Here is a 24085-nt window from a genome sequence, read left to right on the forward strand (position 1 = left end):
TCTTGCAATTATTAGAGGCAGTATGGAAGCCCCAAAGGGTGGCAGTCATGCACTGCAGAGGACACCAGTGAGCTTCCACCTCGATTGCCTTGGGGAACTCCCAAGCTGACTCAGAGGCTCGAAAGGCAGCATCCACCCTGTACTGGGTGTTAGTCAGAGCCCCCCTGCTCCTTCAGGCACCTGACCTTGTGCCTACTTATTCTAAAGAAGAGAAGGACTTTCTCCAGGCAGAGGGAGGACAGGTTATAAAAGAGGGATGGATCCAGTTATTGGATGGAAGAATAGCTGTGCCACAGCTGCTAGGGGCTGCAATTGTACTGGCTTGCATAAGACCACCCACCTAGGCGAAGAGTCACTTGAAAAGTTGTTAGGCTGGTACTTCTACATCTCACCTCTGTCAGCCCTTGCCAAAACAGTGGCGCAGCAGTGTGTCACCTGCTGGCAGCACAATGCTAGGCAAGGTCCAAACGTCCTGCCCAGCATACAGGCTTGTGGAGCAGCCCCCTTTGAAGATCTCCAAGTAGACTTCACCAAGACGCCCAAATGTGGAGGTAACAAGTATTTGCTAGTTCTAGCGTGTACATACTCTGGGTGGGTGGAGGCCTATCCAACACGAACTGAGAAAGCTTATGAAGTAACCCATGTGCTTCTCTGTGATCTCATTCCTAGGTTTGGACTGCCCTTACGAATTGGCTCAGACAACGGGCCGGCATTTGTGGCTGACTTGGTACGGAAGACAGCAATGGTATAGGGGATCACATGGAAACTACATACCACCTATCGACCACAAAGTTCTGGAAAGGTGGACCGGATGAATCGGACTATCAAAAATAGTTTAGGGAAAGTGTGTCAAGAAACAGGATTAAAGTGGGTACAAGCTCTCCCTGTGGTATTGTTTAAGATTAGATGTACCCTTTCTAAAAGAACAGGATATTCCCCTTATGAAATATTATATCATAGGCCCCCTCCCACACTACAGGGACTCCCAGGCACTCCGCAAGAGCTAGGTGAAATTGAGTTACAGTGATAGCTACAGGCTTTAGGGAAGATAACAACAAAAAATTTCAGCCTGGGTAAGTGAGAGGTGCCCCATCAGCTTACTCTCCCCAGTTCACCCTTTCTCCCCAGGTGATCGGGTGTGGATCAAGGATTCGAACGTAGCCCCCTTGCAGCCACGGTGGAAAGGACCCCAGACCGTCGTCTTGACCACTCCCACAGCCATAAAGGTAGAGGGAATCCCAGCCTGGATCCACCACAGCCACGTAAAACCTGCAGCACCTGAGACCTGGGAGGCGAGACCAAGCCCGTACAACCCCTGCAAAAAAGTAACTTTGAAGAAGACGCCAAGCCCTGTTCCAGTCACACCCAGAAGCTAACTGGTCCACACATGGCCAAAGCATGAGGAAACTCATCCTGGAACTCATTTTCCTTAAATTCTGGATTTGTACAGTAAGGACTTCAACTGACCTTCTTCAGACTGAGGACTGTTCCCAGTGTATGCATCAAGTTACTGAGGTAGGGCAAAAGGTTAAAACAGTCTTTCTGTTTTATAGTTATTATGAATACACAGGAACTCTAAAAGGAACTTGTTTATATAATGACACCCAGTATAAGGTATGCAGTCCAGAAGACGGACAACCCAGTGTTCGTTATGATCCATCTGAACCCCCCATGGCCACAGTGTTTGAAATAAGGTTGAGGACTGGCAACTGGAGAAAAGCCGATAAGAGTAAAATAATAACTAGAACAGAAGAAAAGGGAGTCCCCAAACAAAGTATCTTAAAAGTTGACACCTGTGCAGCAATCAACAGTGACCTGTATAGAAATAGAATAAGATGCGGCTCTCTAGATTGGGAAAGGAGCCATATAGTAGAAAATAAGTATGTTTGTCATGAATTAGGACTGTGTAGTGATGAATGTAGTTACTGGTCCTGTGTCATTTAGGCCACCTGAAAAAAGGATGAGAAGGACCCTGTCTGCCTTCAAAAAGGAAAGAGTAACTCTTCCTGCACTAGTGGTCACTGTAATCCATTAGAACTAGTAATTACCAATCCCCTTGATCCGCGTTAGAAAACAGGAGAGTATGTAACTCTAGGAATCGATGGAACTGGACAGGATCCATGAATAAATATTTTAGTCCAAGGGAAGGTCCACAGGCGGTCTCCCGAACCAGTGTTTCAGACCTTTTATGAGGAGCTGAATCTGCCAGCACCAGAGCTTCCAAAAAAGGAAAAAAGAGACAAAGAACTTGTTTCTCCAGCTAGCAGAAAATGTAGTTCATTCCCTCAATGTTACTTCCTGTTATGTATGTCAGCGAACCACTACAGGAGACCAATGGCCTTGGGAAGCCTGAGAATTGGCACGTACTGATCCAGTTCCTGACATAATTCCAGTCCCAAAGGCCCAAACTAGCAACTTCTGGGTCTTGAAAACCTCGATTATTGGAGAATACTGCATAGGTAGAGAGGGGAAGGACTTCACCATCCCTGTGGGAAGGCTCAATTGCCTAGGACAAAAGCTATATAACAGCACGGCAGGGACAGTCACCTGGTGGGATCTCAATTGCACTGAAAAGAGTCCATTCAGTAAATTTCTCAAGTTACAGACTGTTCGGGCCCATCCAGAATCTCATCGAGACTGGACGGCTCCCGCTGGACTATACTGGATATGTGGACATAGAGTCTACACCAAGTTACCTGACCAATGGGCAGGTATTTGTGCCATTGGCACCATTAAGCCATCCTTTTTCCTACTGCCTGTAAAAAAAGGTGAGCTCCTAGGTTTCCCTGTGCATGCCTCCTGAGAAAAGAGGAGCATAGCTATAGGAAATTGGAAAGATGATGAGTGGCCCCCCAAAAGAATCATACAGTACTATAGGACTGCCACATGGGCACAAGACAGCTTGTGGGGATGCCAAACCCCCTTCTACATGCTCAACTGGATCATACGGTTACAGGCCATCTTAAAAATAATCACTAATGAAACTGGCAGAGCTTTGACTCTTTTTTAGCCTGGCAGGAAACCCAAATGAGAAATGCCATCTATCAGAATAGATCGGCCTTAGACTGTTTGCTGGCAGCTGAAGGAGGAGTATGAAAAATTCAGTTTGACCAATTGCTGTCAGCAAATAGATGATCAAGGACAAGTAGTCAAAAATATAGTTAGAGACATGACAAAGCTGTCACATGTGCCCATGCAGGTTTCACATGGGTTTGATCTTGGATCCCTGATTGGAAAATGATTTCCAGCTCTAGGAGGATTTAAAACTCTTATAATAGTAATAATAATGGTGTTAGGAACCTGCATGTTACTCCTCCGTATGTTACCCATATTCGTCCAGTTACTAAAAGGTTTTGTTACTACCTTCGTTCATCAAAAGACCTCAGCACAAGTGTATTACATGAGTCACTATCGATCTGTCTCACAGGAAGAACTAGATAGTGAGGATGAGAGTGAGAACTCCCACTACTGAGTGAGGGTCTCAAAGGGGAGAATGAGGAGAGAGGCTATTTCTCCTACTGTCCCCTGTCTCCAAAGAGAAGGAGGAAGTAAAAGCTGAAAAACAACAGACTGATCGGTGCCACTGGCCAGGCCTGTAGGTTAAAGATTAACCCCCACCCTAATCGCTTGTGCTATCTATAGATCACAAACAATGGTATGGAGACATACTTGCATTGCTTATCCCCACCGCTAATGCTAACATATGTGGACGTAGTCTCGTACCCCATGCTTGCTCAATCTATTACGACCCTGTCACCTGGACCCCTTAGGGTTGTGAGCCTTTAAAAGGGTCAGGAACTGAAGAACTTGGAGTCCAATGTTTGAGGTCAGAAAGCATCCAGCACAGGAGAAAGACCCAGGCTGGCTCTCCTTGCTCCTCAACTTGCAGACAGCCTATTGTGGGACCCGGTGACTGTACGAGTTAATACTTAACAAAAGTGCCTATATATATTGCTTGCATTATATATATATATAGATGTACACACAGTAATATATATGTTATATCCTATGTTATATATAATTATATATTATGTATAACATATAAGGAGAGTAAAATTGTGCTGAATGTTATTGCTGAGCACTAAAGAGAGAAATAGACCATGAATTATATAGTATAGATTTATAATATATATTATAATACATAACATATATTATATATTATGATATATAACTATATATTATATATTATGATATATAATTATATATCATGATATATAATCATATATATTATATATCATGATATATAATCATATATATTATATATCATGATATATAATCATATATATTATATATCATGATATATAATCATATATATTATATATCATGATATATAATCATATATATTATATATCATGATATATAATCATATATATTATATATCATAATATATAATCATATATATTATATATCATAATATATAATCATATATATTATATATCATGATATATAATCATATATATTATGTATCATGATATATAATCATATATATTATGTATCATGATATATAATCATATATATTATATATCATGATATATAATCATATATATTATATATCATGATATATAATATATATTATATATCATAATATATAATCATATATTATATATCATAATATATAATCATATATTATATATCATAATACATAATTATATATTATATATCATAATACATAATTATATATTATATATTATATATTATAATATATATTTATATATATTATATATTATAATATATATTATATATTATATATTATATATTATAATATATATTATATATTATATTATATATTATAATACATATATTATATATGATATATATTATATATTATAATATATAATATATATAATATATACTATATATAATTATATATTATATATTATATATATATTATAAATATATACTATATATAATTATATATATTATATATAGTTATATATATGTTATATATATATGTTATTGCTGAGCACTAAAGAGAGAAATAGACCATGAATTATATAGTATATATTTATAATTATATAAATATATATTATAATATATAATATATGTAATATATATTTGTAATATATGTAACATATATATTAAATAAACATATATGTAATATATTTGTAACATATGTAATATATGTAATTATATATATTATATATTATAATATATAATTATATATTATGTATTATAATATATAATTATATATATTATATTATATTATATTATATTATAATATTATATATAATATATAATATTATATATTATATATTATAATATATAATTATATATTATATATTATAATATATAATTATATATAATATATTATAATATATATTATAGATTATAGATTATAATATATAATTATATATAATATATTATAATATATGTTATATATTATAGATTATAATATATAATTATATATTATATATTATAATATATAATTATATATTATATATAGTTTTATATATAAATATATATAACTATATATTATATATAGTTTTATATATAAATATATATAACTATATATTTATATAAATATATATTATAATATATATAGTTATATATTATAATGTATAATATATAATTATATATTATAATATATAACTATATTATAATATATAATATATAAATATATATTATATATTATATATAGTTATATATTATAATATATAATTATATATTATACATTATAATATATATTATTATATATATATTATAATATATATTATAAATATAAATATATTATAATATATATTATAATATATATATATTATAATATATATTATAAATATATATATAATAAATAAATAAATAAATATATAAATAAATATATATATATTTATATATATATTTATTTATATAAATATACAAATATATATTTATTTATATAAATATATAAATAAATAAATAAATAAATATATATTATAATATATATTATAATATATACTATATATTATATATAGTATAATAATATATATTATATATAGTATATATTATAATATATAATTATATATTATATATATAATAAAAATATATATAATATATATTATAATATATAATTATATATTACATATTATAATATATAACATATATATTATATATTATAATATATAATATATATAGAAGCCATTCTATAGAAGTCTTTACGGGGGGAAAAAGATTTAAAATAATTTACTTCAGCCAATAGAGAATGTGCTCTTCCTGAAGTGAAAGGACTTTTCTTCCAGAACTGAAGAGTCGCATCGGATTCATCAGCTCCAGAGGGAAGAGGTGGCTGTGATCCTGCTGGAGTCGGAGCAGCTCCAATGGACACTCACAGAGAGAAGAAGGCTGAGACTGCGTGTATTGTCTCTGGATTATATACGGCATTTAGTTTTTAGAGCAATAAAAATATTAGCTATAATTTCCTGAGAACCTAAAATGTACCAATCCCTCTTCTAGGCACTTTCTGTACTTTATTTTTGTCTCATTACAAAAACTTTTTGGAGTTGACATTGTCATCATTCCCATTTAAATGCAAGGAAATTGAGTTTCAGAGAAGTTAAGGTGTCTTGTAAAGATTAAATCAACCAATAAATGTGTGGTGCTTAGACTGGTACTTACCATGTAGGAGTTGCTCAGTGGACTTTTGTTAGGAAGCTCTTTTTCTCCTGCAAAGCAGGAACTTAGGGAAGGTGATCCATGCTCATGGCCTGTGGCAAGATCAATCTGAGACCCACTGGTCTAGAGAGAGCCTGTTCCTCTGCATATTCCCAAGTGCCACATGCACAACACTGGACACTCAGGGAACTCTTTAAATGTTGGGAATGAGTGGAAAGCCCTTTCACATTGCTTCTTTCAAGGTTCTAACTGGCGGTCTTCTTCCTTCCTTCTCTTCCCAAGGCAAACGAAGACTGGACATACTCCTTGAGTGCAAAACACACAACAAAGGCTGAAGGCACTTCAAGCACTCGTGGTGCAAAGATCGGGCAGAAAAATTCAGATGCATCCTCACAAAGTGAGTTGTTGGTTTTGTTTCTTTGCTTGCCACCAAGCTAAATAAAAGTGTTGTTGTCTTGGAATAAGAGGAGGGGATTATGCAGTGCAGACTCTCTGAGTCTCTGAGCCCCTCACTCTCTTATCACCATTGTCAGGGAGCTGGGAAGACTGTGGTGTGGCTGATGTCCTTCTCCTTATTCTCTGGGGAGACCCACCTCTCATTGACAGCCAACAGGATGCCTATATTTGGTTCCAAAACAGGGACGCCCACCTGGGTTCTGAGGCTCTGCTAAGCAGCCCCCTCCTCCATCATAGACAAGTTCAATGTTTCCAGGATACCCTGAAACCCAAAATTCAACAGTGTAGCTTTAGACATAAGGGATAATGGGATGTGAAGGGAAGAGACCCTTCAGGGATTCAAATAGTGTCATTGCACCTGACCACCAGGCTTCCCACTGAGCCTGCATAGAGATGCAGCCACAGTGACCTGCGTCTTTGACTTGAATCCGTATTAAAATATGGTGTCTGTTTTTGTAAACTTTTTACCAAATCCTGAAATATATGCAAAAAGTGAATTTATACTATAACATAGAGAAAAGTGCACATATGTGTACAGTGTGATGAATTTTCACAAACTGATACGCTCAGAGCAAGAAATTGAATATTACTAGAACACCAGACTCATTCCTCACGACTATGTCTATTTATGACCCTCCTTCTTAGGGTAACATGGTACCGACTCCAACACCATGGCATAGCTCTGCCAGCTTTAGAGGTTACTTTGTTCTCGTCTGTGTCTGACTTCCTGTATTAGTCTGTTCTCACGCTGCTAATAAAGACATACCCAAGACTGGAAAATGTAGGAAGGGAAGAGGTTTAATTGACTCAGTTCAGCATGGCTGGGAGGCCTCAGGAAACTTATAATCATAGTGGAAGGGGAAGCAAACACGTCATTCTTCACGTGGTGGTAGCAAGAAGTGCAGAGTGAAGCCAGGGAAGAGCCCCTTATAAAATCATCAGATCTCGTGAGAACTCACTCACTATCACGAGAACAGCATGAGGGTAACCGCCCCCATGATTCAATTACCTCCCACCGGGTTCTTTCTACCACACCTGGGGGAACTACAATTCAAGATGAGATTTTGGTGGGGACACAGCCAAAACTTATCACTTCCCTCTTGCAACAAGATGTTAGGAGTATCATCTGTGCTATTGTGCATAGCTGTAGGTTTGGCCATTCTTATTCCTAAACAGTATGCAATTATATGACTGTACCACATTGAATTTATTTGTTGTATTGTTTACAGGCATCTGGAGTCATTTCCTGTTTGGGCTATTATGGCAGTCCTGCTGCAAACATGCTTGTGGCTGTCTTTGGGTGAACACCTGCATGCATTTCTCTTGGATATAGTTTTGGGGTTTTCTGTTTTGTTTTGTTTTGTTTGTTTCAGATTTAGGAGTTTGAACTTCTGAGTCAGAGGGCATATTACTTTCTTATTGCTACTGTAACAAATTACTACATACTTTGTAACTTAAAATAACACAAATGTATTACCTTACAGTTCTGGAGACCAGAACTTCAGCTTTACAGGGTGAAAAACAAAGTTCAGTGGGGGCTGCTTCCTTTTGGTACTAAGGGACCGTGTTTCCTTGTCATTTCCAGCTTCTAGCGGTGTCCACATTCCTTGGCTCCTGGCCCCTTCCTCCACCATCGAAGTGCATTGTTCTCATCTCTTTTGTCATCACCTCCCCTTATTCTGACTTAGGTCCTCCTGCTTCCCTTTTACAAGGACCCTTGTTATGACATTGAGCTCAATGAGATAATCTAGGATCATCTGCCATCTCAAGGTCCTTAGCTAGTCACTTTTGCAGAGACCTTGTACCCTGGAAGATGACATACTCCCAGGCTTCGGGTACAATGTGAACATCATTGGAGGGCCAGTATTCTATCTGTCACATGGGATAAACCTCAATTCAACTTTAGTAGACATTTTGGTGAATGTACCAATTAACCTCCCAATGACAATATTTGTAATTTCTCTCAGATCTTTGCCAGCACTCAATATTTTCTGCTTTTTTAGTTTCTTTTCAGCCATTCTAATGGATATGTGTCTGATTTTTCTACTATTGAGTGGTGAGTGATGAAATAATGCTGCATTTTATTAAAAATAACTTGATGCTGAGACTTGCTGGAATGGATTAGTAATAAGAAGAAAACATAGAAAAGTTATTTTTCAAAAAATCCAAAAGTGGGTCAGTGCTGCGGTAGCTGATGAATGACTCTCCCGTGTAGACGTGGGCTCCTTGGTACACACGAAGGTCTGTCCGCGCTGCACTCTTTCCAAATGATGTTCCTGTCTGAGCATCACTCTTTGGGAGGAATTTATCCTTGGAATTCTAGATGCAACCAGCCGCAAGGAAAGAGGGTGTGATTTCTGGAGTGTCCCTCTTTCCTGGAAAATTTGCCCAGCCAAAGTGTCAGAATTCCATATGTTCCAAGTTGCTACGGCAGCCAATTTTTCTTCCTGAGATTCATCTGTCTTTTGCCTTGGAGTTTCCTGGAGCAGGGAGGGGTGACTGTTCTCTAGGAAAGCATAAGAAGCAGAAATGTTGTTGTGAAGATGGAAGGAAAGAGCAGTTGTGCTTGAGCTTTTAGCCCTAAGTAAAGTGCTAGGGTATGTGTTGAGGGGTGGATGTTAAAGGTCGGGATGGAGAACATGAGCCAGTAAAGTTTCAGGAGAGAAAACCAAGATGCCCCAGGAAGGCAAGCCCCTGCGTGGCTACTGGGATGCACTTTTATTTGGGATCTAGAAAGAATAAAGAGGCAGGTGCAGAATTGAGACTTGAGCAGCAGATAGCTGGAAGGGATATTTGGCATCATGTAGACAACAACCCTGCCAACACCTAGAAATCATCCTGGGCTGTCCCCCACCTCTACTCAAATGCAATAACCTCCCTCAGGTGACATACCCCGGAAGTGCACGTGGACGATCTGATGGTTCTCCAGACACATCCACAGCACTGGGGCGGGTCCTCAGGCTGCCCGTGGAATCCCCGCAGTAACCAGACGCCTCTGTCATAACCCAGGGGCCATATTTTTAGAATCAGGTACTAAGTGCCATGTGCACAGACTTTCAGTTCTGGCAGTTTCACTTCTTTATGGCACATGGACGATGGGTGGCAGCTGCTGCCCCAGGTGCCCTGCCGTGTCATCCAATCATCTCCGTCTCCTTGTGGGGCTCCACTTCTGGGATACCTGCACCCAACTCTGCAAGGCCATCAGCAGAAGTGTCAGTGGCTAGCACAGCAGGTGGATCTAGAACCAGCTCTCAGCTCTGTGCCCGCCATGCCATTTGTTAAATACTTTGAAAGCCATCCCTAGGCAGAAACATTCTGCCTTTGCAAGCTCCAAAGAACATTTCACCCACCTCAGTGCTCTCTGTGTGGATTTGAAAAATACAGCCAGAAGGGCAGCTTGTAGGGAGGCATCGCCACCTGCCTTCAGTGGACTCTGTCTGCAAGTACACAAAGAATGATGCTATTATATTTTGGTAGTAAGAGGAACAAAATAATAATTAAAATAAACGCAGAGGTGCCCAGAGCCTCACAGGACATTTCTCACTGGTACACAGGCCTCTGGGAAGCAGAAGGGAATTGATCTCCTTTGCAGCCAAAACCATGCCAACCTCTGCGGTTTTGATTTATGCCTCTGAAAGTCCAGGCATGTCATTGGGGTATGACTTCCATATAATTAAGGCACAGCAAGCCGTGGGTATTCCACAGCCCTGCCATCATCCTGATGGTTCTCCAGACACATCCACAGCATTGGGGCAGGTCCTCAGGCTGCCCGTGGAATCCCCGCAGTAACCAGGAGGCCTCTGTCATAACCCAGGGGCCATATTTTTAGGATCAGGTACTAAGTGCCACATGCACGGACTTTGAGCTCTGGCGGTGTCACTTCTTTATGGCAGAAGGACCTGCCTTCTTGGCTCTTCCTCACAGGAGGGAGGTCTGCACACTTTATACCCAAGCATCAACTGTCCACATTATCCCACAACACTGTTTGTGTTTCTTTCAAGTGTGTGGTCACCCTCATCTTCCTTACCTGTGTGCTCAGCATGTGCCTGCTTCCTCTGACTGTCATAGCCCCTGAACTGACAAAGCATGTGCGGCGTCCCCAGCTCTGCCTTGCAGCACCCAGGGACTCCCCCTAGGGCTCAGATCACACCAACGCATCCTGGATGGGTTGAGTTTGAGTTTTATGTCACACCGGAGCCCCTGAAGCAGAAAGTGACCTTCTTCCCAATCAATATTTGTAAATAGAAAATTCATGACCTTGGAAAAATGATGGGGCTACAAGATGCTTTTTAAAGGAAAAGCACTGACAAAAATCCTTACCACAACTCCCCAAAGGGAAAGGTAGAAGTTCGTATCTTTTTCCTTGGGGACTGGCCCAACGGTGCATACACTCTCTCTATCTCATTTCATATATATTCGTATATATATGTGTGTGTGTGTGTGTGTGTGTACACATACATATATACATACACATATGCATGCACATACAAAGAAATATAAAAATAATTGTGTTACCTACTTGTATGTATGTATGTTCATCTGGCCTCATATGTATGTGTGTATGGTATGTGTGTGTATATATACATTTTTATATATGATGCTATTATATTTTGAGAGTAGAAGGAACAAAATAAAAATGAAAGTAAACTCAGAGGTGTGTCTGTATATATATACATGCACACGTACATAGAGACATACGTGTGTGTTTTTCCATCCAACAGAATTATGGCAGCAGCAAGTAAGAAGATAATGATCCTGAGAATCAGCACCCAAGACCAGCGGTCAGTCCAGCGGGAAAGAGATAAAGGTGGCATGGGACAAGCGCCACCCTCACCTCTGGGGACCATCCCCCAGACACCAAGCAGGTGAGCAGGAAGAGCCTCAGGTGCTGGGAGTGGGTGTAGGATGCAAGATCCCTGTCAACACCAGGTGTCTGTTCTGGGAAATCGGTGCTTCCGGTGTAATAGGAGATGCAGGCCCTCTGCTCTCGGGCAAGCTTCAGCCACACAGCTTCTTCCTATGCACCACCAGTATTATTATGTCATTATATTGCTTTTTATTTTCCACAGGAAACAGCTAAGAGTTAACATGGGGAAAAATAGAAATGCTGTAAAAGGCAGGAGAAAGTCTCATATATATGTTTATATATATATCTCAGTTATATGTAATATCTAATTACATAGATATATATTATTAATATACAGGTTTTATATATGATATATATTTACATAGATGTTATATATTTATATATTAAATATAATATCTGTTTACAAAGATATTATATATTATATACAACTTATTGATACAATTAGAGACCTACAAATGTTATCAGAATAGTACAAAGAATTCTCAGTTTCTCTTCACCCATATTCCACAAATGTAACTCTTTTATTACAATCAACTCCCCCCTTCTCTCTCTCTGTTTACACACACACAACCACCACCACCCTCAACACACACACACAATATTATTCCGCCTTTAAAAAGAAGAAAATCCTGCCATTTATAAAACATGGAAGCTTCAGGACATTTTGCTAAGTGAGATAAGTCAGAAACAGAAAGACACTGAAGGAGCTCACTTATAGGTGGCGCCTATGAAAGTCTAACTCATAGTAAGAGTAGAATGATTGCTACTAGGTCAAGTGCAGGGAAGAACTGGGTTGATTTGGTTAAAGGATGAAAAATTTCAAGTCTGTATGATGAATACATTCTAGTATGTACAGTATGACAACTATGTATAGGTAGTTATACTCTATTTGCAAACTTGAAATTTGCTAAAAGAGTACATCTTAAGTGTTCTCACAACAAAGAAAAAATGGTAACTTCATAAGGCAATGAATATGTCAATATGTCACTTAACTTAAGTGGAGTAATTATTTCACAACGTGTGTGTGTGTAAACATTACATTGTTCAAGTTAAATAAATGTAATTTTAAAAATCAAACAAAAATTGTGTACCATCCATACTAGGAGGTAGTATACAGCCACTAGAAAGAATGAAGTAGCTCTGCATTTGCTGAGATACAACAATCTCCAAGGAACAATTATCTAAGAATAATTAAGATGTATGGCCAAGTTAAAAAAGTGAAGCAAGGCTGGGCACTGTGGCTCATGCCTGCAATCCCAGCACTTTGGGAGGCCAAGGTGGGAGGATCACTGGAGCCCAGGAGTTTGAGGCCAGAATGAGCAACACAGGGAGACCCCATCTCTACTCCAGGCCAAGGCCGGAGGATCACTGCTATGGTGGTGTGCACCTGGGAGGCTACCTGGGAGGCTGAGGTGGGAGGATCACTTGAGCCCGGGAGATCAAGGCTGCAATGAGCTATGATTGCACCACTGCACTCCAGCCTGGGTGACAGTGAAACCCTGTCTCAAAAAAAAAAAAAGTGAAGTATAAAACAATGCTTATAGTATTTTTCCATTTGTGAATGCTGTAAACAGTCCTGTCTCCAGAGATGTTCACCTTGGTCATTTGGTTAAGGCAGTGAGTGACAGGTTTATCCACTATCAGGTTAGCATGTATTCTTTGTCATCAATATGTATCTTTTGAGGAGATGCTTTCAGACCATTTAAACATCCACAGTCAGGCATAATGGCTCATACCTGTAATCCTAGCACTTTGGGATGCCAAGATGGGAGGACTGCTTGATCCCAGGAGTTTGAGACCAGGTTGGGCAACATGGTGAGATCCTATCTCTACAAAAATTTACAAATTATCCAATGAGAGGCACATACCTGTGGCCCCAGCTACTTGAGTGGCTGAGGTGAGAGGATCACTGGAGCCCAGGAGGTTGAAACTGGAGTGAGCCATGGTCACACCACTGCACTCCAGCCTGGGTGACACAGAATGAGACCCTGTTCCCAAACAAAAAATAAATAAATATCCTGTGAAGAGTCACAAGAGTGAATTTGAAAATTAAATCATTTTCAAATCCACAGATGAATCTTTTGGACTGAAATTTAATGCTTGATACATGGTGAACTTCTAACTCCACCATTGCTTCAGCATTCATCAGAATAATGTTACTTGATTTCTGCAACAGGGAAAATCTTTCCCTTCTCTCCATGTATTTATTGACCGTTTATCTCTCTGTAATGGACTGAATGTTTCTGTTCCCCCCAAATTTGTATGTTGAAGGCCTCAAGCCCAGTGCAATGGCATTTGGAGTTGGGGCCTTTAAAAGGCTGTCGGGTTTAGAGGAGGTCCTGAGGACAGAGCCCTCGTGAGGGGATCAACGTCCTTATAAGAAGAAACACCAGAAAGATTGCTCATTCTCTCTGCCTTGTGAGGGCATGGTGAGAAGCTGGCCTTCTGCAGGACAGGAAGTAGGGCTTCACCTGAAAGTGATCAGCTGCCCCCTTAATCTAGGACATCCCATCTCCAGAACCATGAGAACTAAGGGTTTGTTGTTAAACAACTCAGTCTATAGCAGTCCGGACTGACTAAGACATCATTAGTCAATCCATTGATATCAGGATGGGCTCATGGATTCTTACCGTATTCAGCAGGTTATATTCCTTGATTATCATTATTTTATGCGTAACTGGTTCTGCATTTGCTCAGTGGCAGTGCCTTCAAGCTGGCTTTCATGTCCTATTGACAAATCTCCATCATTTTTTAGTCTTTCCCTACTTTTTCATTCCCCCAAAAGTCTTCAGGCTCATTTTGTTCTTTTCCTGTGCCAGCCCTGCTCAGCCATTCCTAGGTGAATGCACTTTTTAATGTGTCAAACCAGGGCCTGGGTAGCTATTGAGTTACGGCCCCTTAGCACTTGCTTGCAATTGTTTTGCAAATACCACAGCTGAGGTATAGACTATGGATAAGGCGGAACACATCTCATATCTCACAGTATTAAGCCCGATGAGCTTTGTATGTCTGGCAAGCAGTCTGCGTTTCTCCAGTTTAGAAGCCACTTAGAATTTTGGGGGTTGAACTTCCGTGGGAAGTGGAGAGGGTTCATTTTGAGTAGTCTTCCGTGAAGACATGCAACTTGCAGAAGGAACCCTCATTCCTATGGTAACAGCCTGATCTAGACAGTCTCTGCTTCTCTTCCCTCTTCTTACCCCCTGCCACCTTTCCTTTGAGTGGCATGCATCTTGCATGGGGCTGTTTAAGGGGTCTGTATAATGCACAACTCCAGACGTGTCCCTCCCTCGCTTTTGGGAAAGCTGTCAGATTTAAAATAGTCACTCTGTCAAACCCTGACAAAATGAAGCCAGGGAAAACCATGAGAGGAGCCCCTGATGCATATTTGCCTGATAATGAGAACCATCTCAGGAGACCGCCAGAAACCACAGCCGTGCACCAAGGCCACTGCAACCTTGCACACAACGTGCTCCTGCAGGGGCATCTGCCCGGCAGCCTCGGGCTGTCGCCACCCTTGTGATTAATTCTTGTAGCCAACGATGATTATTTTTAAACAACTTATGTAATCCTCCTCATTTTACTTTTAAAATCCCTTGTCACCCTTTGTCTTACCGAATGCACCCATGGTTGCCTTGCCAGGCATGTTTTGCATTGCAAGGCCCTGCTATTCCTGATTAAACTCAAAATCCTCAGTGCCTCTCTTTGTTTGTTATTTAGATTGACACCTTATAGCTGTCGGTGAGACCCAAACTTAGCTCTCCTTCTGAGGCCCTTCGGGGTCTAGTACTGATCATCTTGTGTTTTTATCACCCGTTCTCTTTTTCTTCTTTACTTCTTTAAATCGTTGAGCTTTACAGTGTTAGGCACAAAGCCTTTGTCTAATGAAAGTATAAGTGAGTGAGTGAGAGCAGGTAGGTTAGGTTGGAACTTCCTTTTGCAATGGAATTGGACAGGGAGGGCCACATTTTTGGTGACCCCAGAAAATCTTGTCTGGAATTGTTTTTTGCCCGCTTTTGAAGATCTCTTCCAATGAGTATAACATTACTGTGGTTGAATGGTCAAAGCCTTCTAGGCAGATAGCAATTGATGAAGGTACGAAACTAGATAAATCCAATCTCAATCTCTTGGTTACACTCCATTACAGCTACCAGAAAGGACTTCCCCCACAGAGCTTTTGGAAACCTGCATACACTTGCTAAGCATCCTATAAATCTCAATTGCAAATACATGGAGAGGATGTGAGATTCGTGTGTTATTTAGAATGATTTCAATTGCAGTTAGTAGAATATTATGTAAAAGTGGCTGAGATTATAGGAATTTATTGTATTGCATAACAAACATTTCAAAAGTGGTCATCTCCAGGTTCTTTCTAATTCAGTGACACACCAGCGTTATTCCAGTGTTTCTATCTTTCCCTTCCATTATGCCCAGTGCATTGGCTGCCATAGTTCAGCTTGTGTCCTCATAGTCACAATATAGCTGCAGCTCTTCCAGACATCACAGACTCACCCATTTATATCCAAAGGCAAGAAGAGGCATGTATGTCCTCATTCATGTCATTTTACCAAAGAACAAAACCTTTCCACAAATCCTGTCACCAGTCTTCTCTTTAGATCCCACTGGTACACAGTGGGTCCTAGATTGAGAGACTCTGGGGATGTGCATATTTGACATTATGAAGCTGCATAGATGGGAGCAGGCCCTGCGGTTAAGGAAGAGGCGTGAGAGAATGACTGACTGGTAGGCAGCCATGAGTCAGGCCTTCTCTTTCCAGGTGGCATCTGTTGGATTCTCTGCATTGTGTGGGGCCCTGTGAGTTTGCACCCCCAGTGGGAGACTTCCTCTTGGTTTCTGGGCTTATCAGGCGGCTTCCTCCAATTGATGTAATTAGGGGCCACACTAACGAAGTTCCTCATGCATGTGGAGAAGTTCGGGGGTGGCCCGCTACTAGGAATCTGGGGTCAGGTGCTCAGGCAGTGTTTTTAACATCCTGTCTCCCCGTCCTGGCTCTTTCTCAGGCCTGCCTTTCCCTCCTGGAGGCAAGATAGCCCTGCTAGCAGCTCCCGGCATCCATCTACTGACTTGGCCACTGCAGGGAGAAAGCTGCTCCCCCCAGACAGGCCCAGCACAAGTCCCAGGGTGGGTGATCACTGCCTTTGTGTGGCATAACTTAGATTATACATCCACTCTGAACCAATCACTGTAGCTAGACCCAGAACCAGGGTTCAGATCAGCGCCGCCTGAATGGCTTGGGTAGATAGTGGGAGAGAGGTTCTAGGTGGGCAGCAAATGCTGATGGGGACAGGAACTGGAGAGGGCACCAATCCAGTTACCACAGTCTCATGGGTCCTGCTGTTGTGCCATAGGAGTCCGAATGAGATTTTCCAGCTCCCTGCCCTCAGAAATCACTGTCTGGGTACATCACAGTAATATCTGTGGATTTGGCATGGGGCACACATTTTCTTAAACTATCTGGTCAAGAGTTGCTGTTTTCAAGTTGACAAACCAACACAGATGATGGTTATCACCTTTGTTTTGTGAGAATAACTTCCGCATTATTTTTAGAATGTATAAGAGAGATTGCTTAAGAAAAAGTAATTATGGGCCAGGTGCGGTGGCTTACACCTATAATCCCAGCACTTTGGGAGGCTGAGGCGGGCAGATTGCCTGAGCTCAGGAGGTCAAGACCAGCGTGGGCAACACGGTGAAACCCTGTCTCTACTAAAATACAAAAAATTAGCAGAGCACGGCGGTGTGCGCCTGTACTCCCAGCTAGCTATTTGGGAGGCTGAGGCAGGAGAATTGCTTAAACCCGGGAGGCTGAGGTTGCAGTGAGCCAAGATCATGCCACTGCACTCCAGCCTGGGTGGCAGAGCAAGACTCCATCTCAAAAAAAATAAAAATAAAAAATAAATATATAATCAGGATTACATAATTAGGAGTTCTCATATTCCACTGCCTCTTTCTCCTCGCCTCTATTCCTTCCCTTTTCCTATTTGACCTTGATTATGGTGTTAGACGTGCAGAAAGCTTTGCCTTGGCATGGCAGTGTGTGCCTATCTAATATGCCTGCAAAAATCCATTCCATAATATAAGTACATAGCGTTTCTTTTTATCCTTTTTGTTGAATTATGCTATCAAATGAGATGTTAAATGCAGGCTCATGGGGTGTGTTTGACAGCTAACAAAGTGAATATATGAATATATTTCTAACAAAACATTGCACAGAGCTGTAATCTCTGAATTGTGACAACCTTGGGTGGAATCGTTTTACTAGAATATAATGTACAAAAGGCCTGAAATATTGTGATAAGAATTTTAAAAGCTGATGCATGCAAAGACCCAATGCACTGGGTGAGAAAGGCAGAGAAGGTCTGAATGTAAAATATTTTAGTGAACGCTCATTGTGAGGACTGAAGGTGAGAATCATGTGATTATAAGGAAAGAAGACACTGGAAAATAAGCAAGCTTGGAAGTGTCCGTACAGCTAATGCCAAGCCACAGGAAACAGAAGTTAGCTGAGAGACTCCTTGCATGGGAACTGGGTACACCCACATAGCTCAGCACTGAGGCTCTTTCCTAAGTGGACATTGTCAGACATGTTTTCTTATGTGCACTTAAATATACCTAGGAATAAAATTACTGGGTCAACGTGTACGTGGGTCTTCAGCATGATTAAACATTGCCAGGTGCTTCTTATAAGTGATTGAGCCAAGTGGCAAAGTGGAGAATTTTCGGTTCCTTTTTTTTTTTGAGACAGAGTTTCTCTCTGTTGCCCAGGCTGGAGTGCAGTAGTGCCATCTCGGCTTACTGCAACTTCCAGCTCCTGGAGTCTCCTGTGTCAGCCTCCCGAGTAGCTGGACTACAGGCACACACCACCACACCTGGTCAATTTTTGTATTTTTAGTAGAGACAGGGTTTCACCATGTTGGCCAGGCTGTTCTCAAACTCCTGACCTCAAGTGATCCGCCCACTTCCGCCTCCCAAAGGCTGGATTACAGGTGTGAGTCACCTCACCTGGCCAAACTTTCAGCAGTTATACTCTTATCCTCACTTCCTGATTTCATCCTTGGTTATTTTGAACAATCTGATAGACATGGAATGCAATCTCATTTAAATTTGTGTTTATCTGACTACTGGTGAAGTTGGGCATTGTCTTACACATTTACTAGCCATTTTGTGTTTTCTTGAATAACACATTGAAAAGAAAGCCATTCCCCATTCTTCACATGACTGTGACCCATCCAAATATAGGAGAGCCTTGACTTGTGGGACGTGCTGGACAGATGGGTCCCGCAGGAGACTCTAAGCGAGATATGAGAGTGCATCTGCAGAGGGGAACCCAGAATGCTGAGATCTTCGGCCCATATCCTGCATGTTAGTCATGAAATGAGTGATGGTGAATATTTCTCCAATTCCCACTTACATGTCTCTGTATAAGGTGATGACATTGATTGAAATGGGTGATGACGAAGAAGCTAAACTGCATTCTTTTAATTTACCTAGGCAAAAGGTCATCTATCCCTGCAGAATGTTCTAAACTTTTGGGTTAATGATATCTGCATGATTTTTATTTTAACTCAACCTAATCTGCTTCATTTTATTATTCATTATGTCACCATGTGAATCCCAACCTGCTCACTGGCAAAGTTTAATTTCTGGGAAGTCTGATTGGCACAATTCAGCCAAGAGAAGGTTATGGGAAGGGAAGTGATGGGATTTCCAGGGAGCGGGGGGATAACAGCTCAAGGGTCTGCTCAGCTTCCAGAGTTCCCTCCTGCCCATGCATAGAATATGATGTAAACATGGCTGAGATTGTAGGAGCTTATCATATTGCGTAACAAGCATTTTAGAGGTGATTGGCTCTGGGTCTTGTTTCGTTTTGTTTTGTTTTAATTCAGTGACACACTAGTGTTATTCCAACCTTTCTATCTTTATCCAATGTTTCTGTCCAATACTGTACTGGAGCTGACATCTGAAATGACACTTCTCCCCTTTACGGGAGAAGGACTTGGCGGGGACAAGATGGCCATTACAGGTGTTTCTGCCAAGGTAGCCACCACCTTTTCTGTTGGGGTCATTCGTCCCCACTTCGCTGTTTCTTTTGGAACTAGTAACTGCTACTGAGGCTTCTCCTGGCCTGTGAATAATTTGGGAAAAAATAAATAAGTATTGAGAGTAGAATGGATATATTGTCTCCATTTGGATGACATGAACAGCTAAGCAGGAGAAAAACAAAAGTATAGCATTTCCCCACAGCTCCACTCTTACATGTAATTCAAAACGAAAAACAATCAGAACTCTAACATGAGCCTCAGAGTCAAATAAATTCTGATTTTCCCCTCATAATGTATATTTTATATTGAAGACTGAAAAGTTAAATTTTGACTTTTCCCCTTTTTTCCTGTTTCCTTTCTTTCCTCTAACTTTTCTCTCCTTTTCTTCTCTCTCCTCCTTCACATCCTTCCCTTCCTCCCTGCCTCCCTCCCTTCCTTCCCTCCCTCCCTTCCTTCCTTTCCTTCCTTCCCTCCCTCCCTTCCTTCCTTTCCTTCCTTCCTTCCTTCCTTCCTTCCTTCCTTCCTTCTTTCCTTCCTTCCTTCCTTCCTTCCTTCCTTCCTTCCTTCCTTCTTTCCTTCCTTCCTCCCTCCCTTCCTTCCTTTCCTTCCTTCCCTCCCTCCCTCCCTCCCCAGGTGATGATGGGGGCCCTCTCCACTAATGCCTGAAATACATGCTTAGCAAGCTTATTACCAACATATTATATGTGCAGTGAATGTTTCAACCTATTGAGTCATGCAGACTTGCTGTTTTTTTTTTTTTTTTTAATTATGTCGTGGTGTTACAGGTGGCCTGTGATGGTACATACATTTGTTCAGTCTGTGGCTAGGAATCCATGGTAGCTTGGAGAAGTAAAGAGGCCCAGGATAGAAATGGGAGTGAGTATATCACTGCTGGGCAGCATTGATCAACAGCAGAGGTTGGGCTGTGTGGTAGACTTTATTACAGTTCCAGACTGTTTGCTCCCTCTCTCTGTAAGAGGAGTCTGTGTCCTTCCAGTGTCCTGTGACGCTTTGTGTGCCAGTGAGAGAAGTATCCATGACTTCTTATTATGCCTGGCACAGAGTAAGGGATCTCTAAGTGCTAACTATTATAGTCATATTTTTTTAATGTAACTTCAAAAGGGAGGCCAAAAGAGACATGCATTTAAAAAATGAGAGAACACTTTTGTGTGTGTGCATGGAGACAAAGAATATCTGTATATGATTAATCTGCAAACATAGGGTCTCCATCCTGCCGCACCTTGCACAACATGCTAGAGTACAAACTAGAGTTGAGGGCGGGGAGGAACGTGATGGCAAATGTGAGTGGACCAATCCAATAGCACTCCAACTTCAGCAGAGGACATAAAGCAGCTTGCAGCAGTTACTGTTTGATTTAACCATAAATAACAGGAGAAGAAGATGTAGGGTGAAGGATTACTTTACTGTTAAAAAAAACTTATCAAAGAAAAAAAACAAGCAAACATGCAAGGAAATTGATTTTACATGGGGAAGTGCACTAGAGACAGCATCCCTCGTCCAAAGATCAGAGCCCTGAGCAGGTTGGTTTTGCCTTAGCCTTTTGTAGGGAAAAGGAGATAAGCTACAAAGAGAGTGACTAACAGCTGAGAATATTTTCCAATCATGGCAAGTCTCAGGCACTTAGCTGAAGAGGCAATGTTTACCTTGGTGTCTACCTAGTTTTAGAATTTCAGGGAAACAATTCTGGTCTCAGCCAATCACTCAGGAAATGAGAGAGACGTTGGATGGTTTGTGTTTGGCCCTGTCACAGGTAAATAAAAGAGTCACCGTGACCTGGTGTGGTGGCTCACACCTGTAATCCCAGCACTTTGGGAGGCCAAGGCGGGCGGATCACGAGGTCAGGAAATCGAGACCATCCTGGCTAACGCGGTGAAACCCCAGCTCTACTAAAAATACAAAAAATTAAAAAATAAAAATTAGCCAGGAGTGGTGGCGAGCACCTGTAGTCCCAGCTACTTAGGAGGCAGAGGCAGAAGAATGGTGTGAATCTGGGAGGCGGAGCTTTCAGTGAGCTGAGATCGCACCACTGCACTCCAGCCTGGGTGACAGAGCGAGACTGTCTCAAAAAAAAAAAAAAAAAAAAAGAGTCACCTGTGAGTTTTATGGGAGCCATGAGAAAACATAGACATTATTAAGCCTTTTTTTTTTTTTTTCCTATCGGCAAAAGGATAAGGACAGAAGAATTCAGTAAACAAAGGTTTTTTTTTTGTTTTTTGTTTTTTTTTTCAGGAAGACGAAGCTCAGGTCACATTCATCATGGCTGAACTCCAGGTCACCTGTGGTGCAGAGAAAGTGGCTGGCTCAGATGTCCAGGCCTGTGAGTAGGAACAATGATGGGACTTTCTCTGAAGCTTGCATTGCACTTATCCGCAGCGGGGAAGGGGTTGCGGAATGACCTCTCTCCTTGTGAACTCCAGCAGAGCAGTTTTTCTGTGTGTTCGTTTTCTATTTTTCTTGGTATTGTTTTCTAATTTTACAAATTGAAAATGATATATGACCAAGTTTACTCTTCTCTCCTTGGAGACTGAATAATTTTTCAAATCTTGACTGACCATCTTCTCTTTCTCATGGACGAATCGTCCCTTCCTGGGTTTAGAAGTGCAGTGTTGTGTTGAGCATATGGACATGACTGTGAGTCCCTGGCCGTCTTCTGTTTCTCGTGGAGGAATTGTCTCTCCCTGTCTTTAGTACTGCAGTGCTGTGTTGAGCAGACAGTCATGGCTGTGAGTCTCTGGGCTTGTGCCCTGGCCCAGTCATTGCCTAGGCAACTCCCTCCCCACGGGCACCTGGCCTCTCTCCACTTTACTTTCTGAACCTGTAAAATGGGTAGGAGGATGGAGGATGGTAGGTCCTACCTCATAGAGCTCGCGAGAGGATTGGTACAGATGAAAGCACTCGGAACACTGGCTGCAATATGATAGGTCCTCATCCAATGTTAATTACCATTATAATTATAAGCGTCTTTTAAAAGTATTTGTCATAATACCTTTTTATGTGGATGGAAAGAGTGATATAAATTTTCACTGTCATGATGTGAACAGAACCTGGAGCACGCTTGGGTGGAGCCTGGAACTTTGGGTTATTGAAGAGCCTGCTAGCACTAGTTCTAACAGCTGAGATATAGAATCAGTCCAGGTGTCCAATAATACATGAATGGATGAAGTATCCATGGAGATACATGAATTGAAAATGTATATACACATACACTTTAAAATTTGTGTATACACAATGGAATACTATTCAGCCATAAAAAGAATGAAATCCTGTCATTCATGGCAAAATGGTTGGAACTGGAGGACACCGTGTTCAGTAAAACGAGCCAGGAACACGAAGTTAAACGCCTCATGTTCTCACTTATTCGTGGAAGCTTAAAAATGCTGATCTCATAGAAGTAAAAGGTAGAACAGAAGATCCTAGAGGCTGGGAAGGATTGGAGAAAGGGAGAGATAGGGAGAGATTTGTTAAAGAATACAAAATTACAGCTAGACAAGAGGAATAATTTCTAGTGTTCTATACCACTGTAGGATGACTACAGTTAACAATAATATATAGTTTTAAATAACTATAGGGAGGATATTGACAAGGAAATAATAAGTATTTGAGATGATGGAGATGCAAATCACCCTGATCTGATCACTGTAAAACTTATGTATTAAAATATCCCTGTTTACCCCCATGAAGGTGTACAATTATTATGTGTCCATGAAACATAAATAAAGTAAATTTTTAAGACTCCAACAAATGCTGAAGTAGGAAATCTGTCTGTTTCATGAGGTAATTGACATCAGGCCTCAGGAGAAGCAGGAACGCTCAGCATGGTAGGCAGGGACCCTCACTGTTACAGTGTCCTCATCACTCACGCTGCCCTGTTAGTGCCTGTGCGGTAGCTTCACTTAACTGGTCATCCCAGGAGCAGGCCAGACCCAGCAGAAAGCACTGCCTGTTCTTGCTCATGGGTTTGCCTACCGCACATGGCTGGGGAGAGCTGAGTGCAGCTCTTAAGTGAGTCCATCTTCTTGGGTCACAAGGACATTTCAGCTCTAGCTCAGAACACCCCCCAAGTGGGTGCTAAGAATGTGGACTGTAAGATCAGAAAGTG

At 40.7% G+C, this 24085-nt stretch overlaps 1 long non-coding RNA gene across 2 annotated transcripts; it reads left to right on the plus strand.

Annotated features, from left to right (window-relative positions):
* The first annotated feature begins 1387 nt into the window (after window positions 1-1387).
* Window positions 1388-23676, plus strand: LOC134807521 (uncharacterized). 2 transcript variants are annotated; one of them, XR_010148177.1, is made up of 4 exons: window positions 1388-1515; window positions 6868-6982; window positions 11763-11906; window positions 22216-23676. It is a non-coding gene; the product is annotated as an uncharacterized LOC134807521 (long non-coding RNA). The 2 variants fall into 2 exon arrangements; XR_010148176.1 differs by lacking the exon at window positions 1388-1515 and adding an exon at window positions 6193-6327.
* The last annotated feature ends 409 nt before the right edge of the window (window positions 23677-24085 follow it).

Source organism: Pan troglodytes, chromosome 10 (genome assembly GCF_028858775.2).
Source record: "Pan troglodytes isolate AG18354 chromosome 10, NHGRI_mPanTro3-v2.0_pri, whole genome shotgun sequence".
In the NCBI taxonomy this organism is placed as follows: Eukaryota; Metazoa; Chordata; class Mammalia; order Primates; family Hominidae; genus Pan; species Pan troglodytes.